The sequence below is a fragment of the Eriocheir sinensis genome, chromosome 12 (genome assembly GCF_024679095.1).
Source record: "Eriocheir sinensis breed Jianghai 21 chromosome 12, ASM2467909v1, whole genome shotgun sequence".
In the NCBI taxonomy this organism is placed as follows: domain Eukaryota; kingdom Metazoa; phylum Arthropoda; class Malacostraca; order Decapoda; family Varunidae; genus Eriocheir; species Eriocheir sinensis.
Window position 1 is genome coordinate 17,052,243 of NC_066520.1, and position 14,539 is coordinate 17,066,781.

Here is a 14,539-nt window from a genome sequence, read left to right on the forward strand (position 1 = left end):
ATAACAAGAAAAATATATGGTTTTAAGGTTGGCGAGTGAATAATAATGTTTCTCAGCTGGTTTCGATAACTGCATCATAAATTTAGTATCAATATTTCGAACACAATCGCCATCATACGTTTCATCAGTTGTCTTTGTCATCATTTTCATTACTGTTTTTTATTGCTATTATTGACATCATTTAGATAATAATGGTCGTTGTTACCCGAATAATCACTACGGTTTATACCTAGCAGTACTCTAATAGCGGTGGTAACCTGCCCCTAAATCCAATAAATAATGCACACTATCAATATCCAGGTAATCCCTCGGCTGGAGTACCTCTGTCAGATCAACACACCATTACCCACAAATAACCGTTTACCATAGAGTACTCCGATCATTTATCCATCACGTCCCGGCAATTACATGTTTTATTTATACTTATGGGTGCTAAATTTACCTTCCCCCATCATAATCCGTCCTGCCTCCGCGACGGGCGTTACGTCACGTCCACTCCCGTCCCATTCTTCACGCATCTATCATTCAGCGGCACAAATGTGTAATTAATAAGGCAGGCAATGTGTTCAGACTTTTGACGCGCATTAACACATCAGTGGCAAGGCGCTCAACAGGCAATCGAAAAGCACTTAAATATTTATCTCATTGAAAACGATTTAGTGTTGTCGTTTTCTTTAATAAGTGTCAGTAGTAGTAATAGCAGAGGCGGCAGCATAAGTAGTAGTAGTTAAAAGTATCAGAGGTATATACATTTTTGTACTTATGAATATCAACACTTAACTAGAAATCACTCTTAACAGCATAAAACATTCGAGTGATTGACACTCACGCACTCACTCACGCACGCACTCACACAATAGCAAGGTATATGTAAATATGAATAAATATTAATGCCGTGTGTGTGTGTGTGTGTGTGTAAGTGAACATGGTAATTAGTATGTTTCAGTCCGCTATGAATAATATACCAAACGTTTGACAAATACAAATCTTCTCAACGGAGCGTGGCAGCGGGTGGGCGGGGGAGGGGACGTTAGGAGGCGGGGAAGTGGCTCTATTTTGGGAAAGTGGAGTAAGGGAGGGAGGAGAGTGGAAACCTGAGGAAGATGAAGCGAGGAATAAAAGGAGGTAATGAGTAGGTGAGGAAAAGGTGGAGAAGGGTTTAAGGACATGGAAGATATACAGAAATACAGGCAAACAAGTGTGAGCCAGAAAGAGTTTGAGGAAGGGGATAAAAATGTAAAAAACTGATGCTGAATATAAAACAACAGCAGGTGAGGAAGAGGTGGAGAAGTGTTTAAAGATAAGGAAGAAATACAGAAATACAGGCAAACAAGTGTGACCCAGAAGGAATTTGAGGAAGGGGATAAAAATATAAAAAACTGATGCTGGCTGAATATAAAACAACAGCAGGTGAGAGGAAGAGGTGGAGAAGTGTTTGAAGATAAGGAAGAAATACAGAAATACAGGCAAACAAGTGTGAGCCTGAAAGAGTTTGAATAAGGGGATGAAAATAAATTAAAAATCATGCTGAATACAAAACAATAACAGGTGAGGAAGAGGTGGATCAGTGTTTAAAGATAGGGAAAAAAATACAGAAATCTAGGCAAACAAGTGTGACCCAGGAGGAGTTTCAGGAAGGGGGTAAGTATTATAACCACTGATGCTGAATATATAAAAAAAAAGTCTCACACGTCAGCAACATATGACAAATCTCAACTTTCCGCAAACAGTTTCCTAATTCATACGCCCCTATAATGTTAGCCTTTACTGCCTTTGATTTCCGCCCTTGCCCTTTTAACGAGAGGCCAACAGTCTCAATAAAAAATGGTCTAAAGTTCCCTCGAGTCAATGTAACTGTCCCTAGCTGTTTATATTTACTCACGAGGGGGAGCAGAGGGCGCCGCTGCACTTCCATCAGTCCAAATGTTTGCAGAAATGTGGCGTGTCAATGTTGCCTTTCGGGGGACGGATATGATAGTTATGACAGTTGAATTTGGACGCGTGCGATGGCGGCTGCGATTTTCCTGCCACGAAGCTGAGGTGGAACGCTGCCGGCGGAACACAAGCGCGGCTGATCCTCTCATGGTGTCATTTTCTCATCCTCTTAGCGATGAGCCAGCAGATAGTTGTACCCCTGTTAGCGAATGGCACGCTGAACTTATTTTTTTACAGTAAGGGAGGCAGTTAAAGGGCAAACATGGTAAACAATAACGCCCAATAGACTCTGCTCCGGCAAAAGAAAAAAAGGACGAGAGGAGAGGAGACAAGAGAGGAGAGAGAACTTTGGGTGCTTTAGAATGACTTTGAAGTTACTGTAAAGATTATATGTATTGATCGATTCCACGTCTAGGTTATTTTAAGAGTACTGGCAGTCAGCATACGATTTATACGCATTATTTTTATTTATAGCTCAAGAGGGTGCCACAACCAGACGCAAAAGAGAAGAATCAGCAAACGCTTTAACGATGAACGAGCGTGAGGTAGCTTAATGGCACTTATAGGAAAGTTCATGTAGCAGGAAATTAATTCATGGACCTTAAAAACAATATTCGATGCAAGTGAAGAAAATTACGTTAGTGTGAGTAATGAAAGCAGATCAGCGAGGCGGCACGAGTCTGGCCCAATGACGGTGCTGACACGCGCCACTTTGGTCGTGTATACATTAGCATGTCAACACGACGATTGGAAAATATTAATTACAAAACTATCATCCCGCACAGTTACCTCATTCTTTTTCCGCGATAACAACCTTTCTTTTTTGGTATGCTATTAAACTTTCTATCGAAATAATCCAGAGTCTACTACGCTGAAATTTTAACAAGTGAATGCGATGACATGTGTTTATTTTTGTACATTAGACGTTTGTGTAGCCGATAATGATCTAAAGCATCAATTAAAAGAACATTCATTATGCAGGGTGATTTTAAGTACGCGTATAGTGATGAAGATAAGGCGAGAACAAATGACATTTAGAAGTTTCATTAAGGTACTTCAAATACGAACATCGAGGTAGGACCACGTGACAAAACGATGCACCTTTTTATGTACCAAACTTTTCGTCGCTCCTTGTACTGTAAAGCGTTGGTTACAGAATCATGCTATATATAACAAAATTAATATAAGCCTTGGTTTCACTTTTCCTACTCATAAAAGACTAATAGGCAATGTCCCCTTTACTAAACTCTTCATGACAATGTAAACATGTCAGGGATTGCGATAAACGGTCAGTGAGATTAATTAGAGGTTTCAATGACAAAAAAAATCAAAGTAAACAGCTCGTATGGAATAAACGTAATTATTTTTTCCATATTCACCTCCTTTGTTGAGCGTAATAAGAATTCATCAGGGTGACGCAAATTTCATTTATATCCAACATAGTCTGGCGATTGCCCATCAAAAACACCATTACGGATTCCAATGTACGCACCTTTACGTGGGAATTAGCTGCCGCGGGAGTGCCAAACGCATGACACGGCCCCCCGGCGAGCCCTCAAACACGCTGTATCGCTTTGATCCCTCCAACATCTGATTACTTCGGCTTAGATATTAAAAACAGAGATGATGAAAATAATAAAACTACTGTTACTATTTCCATCTCTATTACTACTACCATAATGATACTATTACTTATGACAATAGTAATAAAAATAATGATAAAAGTCATAAAACGATATAATGAAAATTGATGATAAAAGTACGACAATATCAAGACCGCTTGAGATAGGTCGCCGGTATTCAAATTCGAACAGCGTCTCCAGTGACTGTGAAGCTTGCAGCAACAGCAGCACCAGCAGCAGCACCAGCAGTAGTAGTAGTAATAGTAGTAGTAGTAGTAGAAGTGGTAGTAGTAGCAGTAGTAGTAGTAGAATGATGACTTACTTTAATGGACAGATGATTCTACTTTTCTACCTGTTATTTCTCTCTCTCTCTCTCTCTCTCTCTCTCTCTCTCTCTCTCTCTCGCTTTCCTTCGCATCCTCTTCCTGCCTCATCATAACCGTCATCATCATCACGCAGTGCTTGGTGAGTCATCAGAGCTTCCAGTAACTCGGCGGAGATTAAAGGTTCATCAGTCGAGACAAGAGTGACGACAGAGGCATTACCAACAGCTGGGCCGCGATGCCTCCCTTCCACCATCCCCCTGAGCCGAGAAGTGGCGGGAGGGGGAACTGAGATGCGCTACCCACCTGCCTCACCTGCCTCTCTCCTTAATTAGACGGTAAGCCGCTTCCCCCTCCACACGAGTACACACTTCACAGACCTCTCAGGCCCTCAAGAACAGACTAAACAATTAAGTGAAAGAAAAAATTAAAACGCGAGGGAATTCCGCGAAAACTCACCTCCACAACTTCATTTCCGAGCAAAAAATTAACGTTTTCCGGAAATCGGACCAAGTGGCAAACACACACACCACATTGAGTCTCATATGGACGCCAGGTATTCATCGAGATAGCCAGTAGATAGCTCTTGATAACTCCCCATATCATTATTAAGTAACGACGATTATCCATCAACAATTAATGACAGACTTCCTTTCGGTGCTCAAAACGGAAACTTCAGAATTGCCGACTCTTTTTCTCCATGGACGGGAAACTCCAATTAACCCTCATTATATCATTAAGTGGCGAAGGTTATCATCATTGAATGACAGACCTCCACGATGGCTCATTTAGTGTTATGACGGTCAAACGGGAACATAATAATTGCGGACTCTTTTTCGAGATAGCAGCATAGCAACTCTCCATGGACAAGACACTCCAATCAACTCTCCATATCATTAAGTGACGAAGATTATTAACAGTGAATGACAGACCTCGACAGCTCATTTAGTGTTGTGATGCTGATACAGGAACTTAAAAATCGCTGACTCCTCTTTTACCACCAGTTAGATGGCACATTATAGGAAAATCTACGGTGCTTCATAATTCCTTTGACAAGCTTTCCTTGGCTTGCTTCAAAAAGTCTGACTGAATAATTACTTAACTGGATTTTATTGATGGTGGCTTAAACTTGAGGCAAACTATGTTGTTACTGAAAACCTACATAGTTACGAGACACATGACCAATTTAATATAGCCCCAAAAGATCTGATAAAAGCAAAACTGTTAAAAAAATATAAAAGGCAAGATCAGAAATATTACTGAGGCTGGTGCGCTTTGATCAGCTATAAAATCATGTGTTGTATAATATTAGGAACTACAGAATTTAGATTATGAGCATTGTGGATTATAATTCGAGACAGATATTCAGTAGTTTTGTAAGCAGCTGCTGTAATGTACCATCCATTTACATAATTAATGTGCAGGTGAGGACCAGAATGGGGCCCTCCCCTAAATTCGACATACGCAACCCGACTGCAGAATCATAATTTAATTTTAGTTTCTCATGACAGTTACGTGGAGATTCTCGTGTTCTGGGAGAGAATTGCTTAATGTTCACTGTTGCATTATGCTCTTTCATATACTTATTCATATCCATTAAATTCTTGTACTTTTAAATTCACAGGTCACTGAGAAGACTTTCCATTCATAAAAATATTTCTATGCTGATATTTATTTGTTACTTCATATATACAAATAAAACATGAACAGTACTTTCCACTCCTCGCCTCATAACTTTTAAACCATTGAACTGTGTGCCGCTAGTGATTTTACGTAACTTTTAAAGCCTATGTTACGGAAGGCAGCGCAACCTTAACCTTGGGCCACGTGACGGCACTCGGAAAAAGTCAACCCTCGGCGGAATAAAAATGTTTACCTTCACTTACGGTCGGTCAAGAAAAGGACTCTTGAGGGAGACAGTTTCCAGTAATCCAAATGTCAGACTCATCCCTGTGCCCTGATGCTGACGTACGAGAGGAATTTAGAGTAAAAATATGACCTACCACTACCACTCCTCCTCCTCCTACTACTACTACTACTACTACTACTACTACTACTATTACTACTACTCCTATACATCGACTATTGATGACGCTGATTCCCCCTTCTCTGGATAAAGCACTCATACGCTCGCCTTGCTTTCCCTTCCCGTCGCTTTTAACACATTTATTCGCTAGGGGCGTCAGGGGTCAGGGAAGGAAGGGACGTCGCTGTATTAGGATTAAGGTGTTGTGCCGAGGGTCCGAGGGGAGGCGTGACGATGAAAGCGCGGCGAGAATGAGGAAACTTAGAATTTACGGAATTTTGAAGTCCTTCCAAGGGAGTAAATGGTGGATATACAGGAAAAGAAGGGAAGAAAAAGGACTGATGGGAATGAGAGAGAGAGAGAGAGAGAGAGAGAGAGAGAGAGAGAGAGAGAGAGAGAGAGAGAGAGAGAGAGAGAGAGAGAGAGAGAGAGAGAGAGAGAGAGAGAGAGAGAGAGAGAGAGAGAGAGAGAGAGAGAGAGAGAGAGAGAGAGAGAGAGAGAGAGAGAAAACTCGAAACTCGGGGTCAAGGAAAAAGGCTCAAATGGAGGAAGGAAAGAATGAAGAAATACAAAAAAAAAAAAACTAAAAGGAAAAAATCCGTAACGGAAAAATCGCAAACGACGACGAAAGGTTAAAAAAAAAAGTTGCAAAGAGAGAGAAAGAGGATGCGGCATGAGAGTAACACACACGCACACACACACACACACACACACACACACACACACACACACACACACACACACACACACACACACGCACACAAACACACACACAAACACACACACACACACACACACATTTTTTTTCAACTGGTGCATAATTTTTCTTTACAAGGCAGGAAAGGAAAAAAAAATTAGGAATCCGCCCTGAGAAACACGAATTTTCCAAACTTCAAAAACATGTTATTAAAAAATCTAAATGTGTGTATCCTCCCCACCATCACTCTTCCCCTTCCTCCCCTCCCCTCTCCCTCTCTCCCCTCTCCCTTTCCTCCCTCTTATCCATCTCTCCCTTCCCTCCCTCCGTCACTCTCTCTCCTCTCTCCCTTTCCTCCGTTCCTTCCCTCCCTCCGTCACACTCTCCCCTCTCTCCCTATCCTCCATCCCCTTCCTTCCCTCCCTCTCCTTCTCTCCCCTCTCCCTTTCCTCCCTCTTCTCCATCTCTTTCTTCCTCCTACATGGTAACGAGGAATTGAGTTTAGATTTTGGTAAACTTGAGACTGACAGCTTCCAACATTAAATATTTATTACACTAAAAATATAAAAGAGAGAGCGAGAGAGAGAGAGAGAGAGAGAGAGAGAGAGAGAGAGAGAGAGAGAGAGAGAGAGAGAGAGAGAGAGAGAGAGAGAGAGAGAGAGAGAGAAATTTCAAAAGGAGTTAAATTTTCATATTCTTGTCATTACACAGCAGATTCATAAACATATTTTTGCATGATATATCTGCACCCGAAAACAATCCTTCATTTTAAAATAAACGATGGAGGAGGGGGAAAGGAGAGCGTGATGAAGGGGAAGAGAGGTAAGGAAGATGATGAGAAGAGATAAATGAGGATAAAAAGTGGATATAAAACACGTCTATACGATGTAGGAGAGGGGAAAAAAACCCAAAACGAAGGAGAAGAGAGGTAAGGAAGTCGAAAAGAAGAAAAGAGATAAATGAGAATAGAGAAGGGATAGAAAACACGTCAGAGCAACAACCAACAGTAAAGTAAACGTAAACGATGAATGGAAACGAAGACAAACACCGGGAGCGACAGGGAGGCGTGTGAGGGAACGTGGGAAGGAAGGTGTTGACGCTCAGAGATGTGGAAATGTCACTGGATGGAAAGCGGAGGCGGAGTACCGTGAGGGGATGACGCAACACGCCTACCTCAGCCATTTGTGTCTGTCGATAGGTCACTCACACACACCTCCATCCCCCATCCTGTATATCTTCTCTCCATCCCGAAATATCTACCTCCCTTCCGTATTCGCTCCCTTTATCTCCCTCTCTCCCTCCGCTAGTCGTTTTCCTTACCCTACAAAGCCCCTTACATGCACTTAACTTAATATATTCAATTACATGCAGTTCGGTTATGCTTGAAAAATATTAACAAGCTTCATCACGGTTGTTTGACTACTGAAATATTAAAAAAAAGGTCACCAAGGACGGACTTTCTATGTAGTCAACATCGATCAAACCTGATTCTGTGTTACCCAATTTCGTTACGTCACGGACTTTCTAACTTATTTTGGTTATTCTGTGCCTTCATCTCTTCTTTTTTTATTCTCTTCTTGTCTACACACCTCTTTCCTAGTATCAAACATAATTCTTTGTCATTCATTTTCGCTACATCGCCTCCTTTCAACGATAGTTTTTATTATGAGCCTTCATCTCTTCCTTTTTATTCACCGAGCACCTACACGCCTCTTTCCTCTCGCTCCCTTCCCTGACGTATTAGTTTCCCTCTTTCCTCTCTCCTCCCTCGGTCGCTGCTCCCGAAGGTCAACAGTCTCGTGTATAAAATATTTGGTACAGTTAAAAATATGATTAAATAGCAGCAAAGCTTTTTGATCCGTCTTATTTCCAAGAAAAAAAGTTAAGCTCAACATTGATGCTGTGCTTTTAGGCGCCGGACTCACAAAAAAACATCAACATCGTGCGCCCGTACCGAGTATGCAAGACTTTTGTTGAAATAATGGAAAACTGAAATGTAAAAATGAAATTAGAAAATGCAAGTAAAGTGTACCACGCTGAAAACAGGGGCAAGGTTTTATAACACAGTTTTATGACAGCATCCGTGTCTAAAATATTGAAGTTGAGAATAATATATATATATATATATATATATATATATATATATATATATATATATATATATATATATATATATATATATATATATATATATATATATATATATATATATATATATATATATATATATATATATATATATATATATATATATATATTCATCCCAAAAATATATTTCACAGAAATCCCGGCAGTAAGTAAGAAGAAATTAAAGAATCAGAGAAAAGTATAAAAAGAAGACGAGCTCCAGGGAGGACGGTTAAAGTGTAGATTTTTACTTAACCGCGTCAGAAAATACACGCCGCCCTCCAGCCTGCTCTTTAATCTCCTGACCGGAGGTGCCGCCAGCCGCCCCCGTCCCCCGCGGCGTCGCCTTCACCCTCTCCGCACCCCACCCCCAAGCAGTGTGTGGCTCACGACCCATAGTCTCTCTCTCTCTCTCCTGCTCCTCAATAACATAAATCACCCACAAGCCTAACATCCATCACCACTAATATTAAAATTCATATAATTCACCAACTTTTTTCATTATAAAGAAACTCTCTCGTGTCCTTTCCTTTCATTATAAAACCTCATGCGGCGGGCGAGAAAAAAAAAAGAAAAAAACTGGCGGAGAAGCAGCGGCGGAGGAAGGAATAAAAAAAGGTGTGAAAATTATTAACGGCGACAAGATTCAGGAAGGTTGGAAGGCGAGAAGGTGATGTGTCTTGGTCTGAGGGTTTTTGTGCCATTAATACGAGAGAGAGAGCGAGAGAGAGCGAGAGCGAGAGCGAGAGCGAGAGAGAGAGAGAGAGAGAGAGAGAGAGAGAGAGAGAGAGAGAGAGAGAGAGAGAGAGAGAGAGAGAGAGAGAGAGAGAGAGAGAGAGAGAGAGAGAGAGAGAGAACCCACGAAACTCGGGTCAAGGAAAACGAGCGAATGGAGGAAAGAGAAAAAAAAAGAAATACAAGAAACTAAAAGAAAAGAAAACAAGACAGAAAACACGAAAGGCGACGAAGATTGTAAAAAAAAAAGAGGAGTTGCAAAGAGAGACTGACAGATGATCAAAAAGAAGACACATAGAATAATTGAGTTTCCCGGTATTTAAAGGACATAGAACAGCATCATACATACCATATTCACAAGGTCAGACTTTACAACACCCTCCTATACCGTACATATAAAGTTGATGGGTATATAGAACCCTTTACGACCTTACACGGACATGCAATCAGTTCTCCTTCTTTCCTCTGTTCTTCGTCTTTGCTTCGCCAGACTTTTATTTCCCTTCTCGTCTGCTCATTAACTTTCCTTCCTGTTGCGTGCTTATTCGGTTTTCTTTTGCATATTTCTTTTCAGTGAGTTCTTCCTTCTTTCGTCCTTCCTCCTTTCTTTTTTTTTTTTTTTGGTCGTCTTTCTCTTCTATTCCTGTCTCGGTTTCTCTCTTGCTCCGACTCTGCTCCTTCCTAGTTTTATATTTTTCCTTTCCCCAGCTTGCTATTTTCCTATTCTTTCTTAGTTCACTCACACACATTCACTCACACTCTCACACACACACACACACACACACACACACACACACACACACACACACACACACACACACGCAGGCGCACACACACACAGAATTACGTTATGTTATTTCAGTCGTTCTTTTCATCTTTCTTTGCTCATACAAACATTCTCTCTGTTACACACCGAGTTAGATTAAACTTGCAGGCAGAAAATCGTGAAGTATGCAAGTCTCTGGATTCCCGTCATTTATATCATAAAGAGTTATTAAAGAATCAACATTCCCGACTATTTCAGGCAACATTTTCCTGGTAGCGATGGCGTTGGTGTTTAGGAGATTTATTACTAGCGACTCTGTGTTGCACTGTAGTAACAACGTATGTAGTAAAGCTCACACTGAAAGAAATAAGCATCCAAAAAACAGTAAATAAATATATACCTTACACCGTTAGTCAATACATACACTTATGACAACCCTTACAAGCAAATCCTTTACTTGAACCGAAACAAAGAGGCGGATAAAGGACTGGGTTGGAGTGCTTCCGGAAAACAAAGAATCAGACTGGGAATCTCTGTACCGATGTGCTTAAAGTAAATAATTTTCAAACACTGCGTCATGACACATGGACCACGACAAGAACGGTGGCCAAAGGTCTGGAGAGGTAGTTAAGAAGTGCCCAATGAGGAATGGAGGGATCGATATAAATGGAGAGAACAAACAAAAGTCTATGGCAATGATCAGGACACATACGTAGGAAATTAGAGATCATACGTATATAAGAATAGTGACATACTGAGAAATTACTAATAAACAGAAACCCAAGGGAAGGATGATAATGTGATGAAATGAATAGGCATACGGAACATTGACCCGTCCGCTGCGATTGGCACGGATTTTGCCTTCACTGGTAGCCTGGTAACATATGCTCCCAAGTCTTTCTGTGCCTCTGTGGTGGATAGTGGACTGTTTCGCATGTGGTATTGGTATGCTGGATTTCCCCTCCCAAGATACATGACTTCACATTTTTCTTCACTAAATTGGAGCAGCCACTTTTTCTTCCACTCCTGTAGCTTAGTGATGTCTTCTTGTAGGAAATCCGCATCCAAGGGGTTAACATCGAGGCTAGAAATTTAAAACACAGGACAGAAGTGAATGGAAACGTTTCGAAGCGGCCTACTGCGCACTAGCCTGGAATGAAACTGGATAACGATGACGATAACGATGGCGACGATTAATGTCCAGAGAAATGCAATTGAGAATATTTTTGTTTCACTCGAAAACTCGCTACGCTAAACACAATAACATTAATATTTTTCTTTTGCCTTGCGTCATGAATCGCGGGTAAACTTACTGGTAATTATATTGTGCTGCGAGGTGGAAAACTACGCGGCGGTGGCGGTGGCGGTGGTGGTGGTGGTTGTGGTTGTGGTGGTGGTGGTGGATTGCAGTGGTAGTGGAATAGAGATCAGCAAAGAATCTAACTCTTTTGCTCTCGATTCTCACGTACACTAAATAATCACAAATACAGACACTGACAAAACGTGGGGTTCCCTAATTAGAATACAAACGTCCGACTCACAACAACCCCGGCATTATTAACAAACGGCTTAGGGCAGAGATCATAGTAGCTTTTTGGATGACCTGAACCGTGCGAGCTCACCCGTGCTGCTCATTATTCTGTGCTGGAAGATGACACCGAGATGAACCCTTGTCAGAATTACGGGTTTGATTCATGTATTTATTCTTTTTAGCAACGAGGCCACGCGCAGGGATAGTGTATGCCCCGAACTTTGTTTCTCTATTTGTTGTTGTTGTTGTCTCCGTTTCTATGGCTCTCAATCTGCAGGTTATCAGGATACAAATTTACTTGATTCTTTTGTTTTTAATTTGTGGCCTCTACCAGTTAAGTTTATTGCCAGATTTTGTGATGATACTCTGGTCGTCTATCTTTGTTTAATTTCTTTGATCTTTTTTCTCTTTCCGTTTAATGTAAAGTCGAAGGACACACTAATAGACCAGAGTATGAAAAGTATGAGGAGCTAAGTTCACTATCATACTTTTTTAATTATAATCTGGTTTTTCGTCTTCATTTAATTTCTTTGACCTTTTTTCTCTCTCCGTTTAACGTAAAGTCGAAGGACACACTAATAGACCAGAGTATGAACAGTATGAGGAGTTAAGTTCACTATCATACTTTTTTAATTATAATCTGGCCTTTTCTCTCCGTTTGGCGTTAAGTCAATGACAAACTCCAATAGCCAAGAGTATGAGAAGAAGAGTTGGAAAGTTTCGTTTAGTCGGCGCAACATCTGCCGGGAGAAGGAAAAGAAAGAAGAGTTAAGTTTACTGGCAGATTTTGCAATGATACTTTGATCTTGGTTTAATTTCTTTGACCTTTCCTCTCTCCGTTTGATGTAAAGTCAATGGCCACACGAACAGACAACAATATTAACAGGAAAAATAAAATATGCCGGAACTTTTCAACATTTCCTACATCACTCACATCAATCCCACACTGAAGTAAATGTTTCGCTGACGCAGACACGTGCATAAAAAAAACTACAAACCGATTATTTATTTTACCCTTTCCAATCTCTTTTTAAAAAACAACCATCGAATATGTTTTTTTGCCTCGCTCTCTCGCTCTCTCTTTTTCTCTTTTCCTATTCTGTTTGCTGTAAGCGGATATTGGTGGCCTCGCTCTATTCACTCCTCGGTTAACTTCCGCTCTGATGAAATACACCACGCGAAAGCACATTAAGCTGAACCTCCACTCCACCCACCACCACGACCACCTCCTCCCCCACCCCACTCCTCCACGACCACCTCCTCCCCCACCCCACTCCTCCACGACCACCTCCTCCCCCACCCCACTCCTCCACGACCACCTCCTCCCCCACCCCACTCCTCCACGACCACCTCCTCCCCCACCCCACTCCTCAACGTCCACCTCCTCCCCCACCCCACTCCTCCAAGACCCCTTCCCTCAACCCACTCCACCCCCGTCCCCCAGCCCACTCCACCACGACCACCACCACCACGAAAGACAGCGATTCCAAAACCACACACAAAAAAACGAACAACAACAACAGCACAACAACAACAACAACAATAATTCCAGTCCACACGAAAACTAAAAACACCCCAAAAAAGACAACAAAAACAGCAACACCGCCATATTTGTTATTCATTGCCGGACGGACAGAGGAGGAGGAAAAAAAATATAAATGGAGAATTCGCAGCGGGCATACTTTAACGCGAAGTGTTTGTCATGCATATTGAGGCTCGGAGATCAATGAACGGGAGAGTGAAACGCGGCTGGCCTGCCCTCACGTCATGCACCGGCCGGCAGCTCCGTGGATGCTTTTTGTCCCTGTGTACGTGGTTGGAGGAAAGCGAGGGGGAGGCAGGACACGTGGGAGGAGGGTGGAGGAAATGTGGGGGAAGAGGAGAGCAAAAGGGTGAAGGAGGAGAAAGGGGAAGAGGAGGAAAAGAGGGATTGTGGGGAGTTGAGAGGGAATGCAGGGGAAGAGGGTGAGGAAGGACACGAGGGAGGAGAAGGATGGATGAAATGCGGGGTAGGAGGAGAGCAAAGGGGGGAGGAGGAGAGAGGGAAAGAGGAGGTAAAGAGGGATTTTGTGGAGGAGAGCGAGAGTGCAGGGGGAGATGGCGAGGGAGATGGTGGGCAAGAGGGTTAAGGATGGAGGAAAAGGTTGGGAAGGTGAGATGCTGTAGGTGGGGGAGAGTGAGGGAAGGGGAGGGCAAGAGAATGAAGACGAAGGAGAGAGGGAAAGAGAGAGCAGGAGGTGTGGAGGAAAGGGAGAAAGGAGGAGGGAAAGAGGGTGTGAATGGATGAAAGGGTGAGAAGAGGAGGAGTTCAGGTGAGGAAAAGGAAGGAGGACAAAAGGAAAGGGAGGGGTGTGAGAGAGGTTGTGGGTGATTAAAAGGGGAAGTAGACAATATACATACATAAATAGTAATAACCGGAAGAAGAAAAAGAAGAGGAGGAGGAGGAGGCCAGGCAAAGGGAGGCTGCGTTTCATTTCAACTCAGCCAATCATCTCTTGACTCATTATCCTACTATGATATAAGCTTCTAGTATTTCCCTTGCATTAGTACTTTTTAACTTCGGGATAATGAAGTTACTAATGAGAAGAGTTGAGTGAGTGTGCCTGTGCGTGCGCGTGTGTGCGTCTGCGTGTGCGTGTTAGGCTTAGATCAGGAGCATGGTTCGACCCCCTTTCATGTTTTGTCTGAAAGGAAATAAATGAATAGACATATCCCTTTACTCACCGCAGCGTCACGAATGTAATACAATTTCAAATCACATCTGTTTGATTTACTTA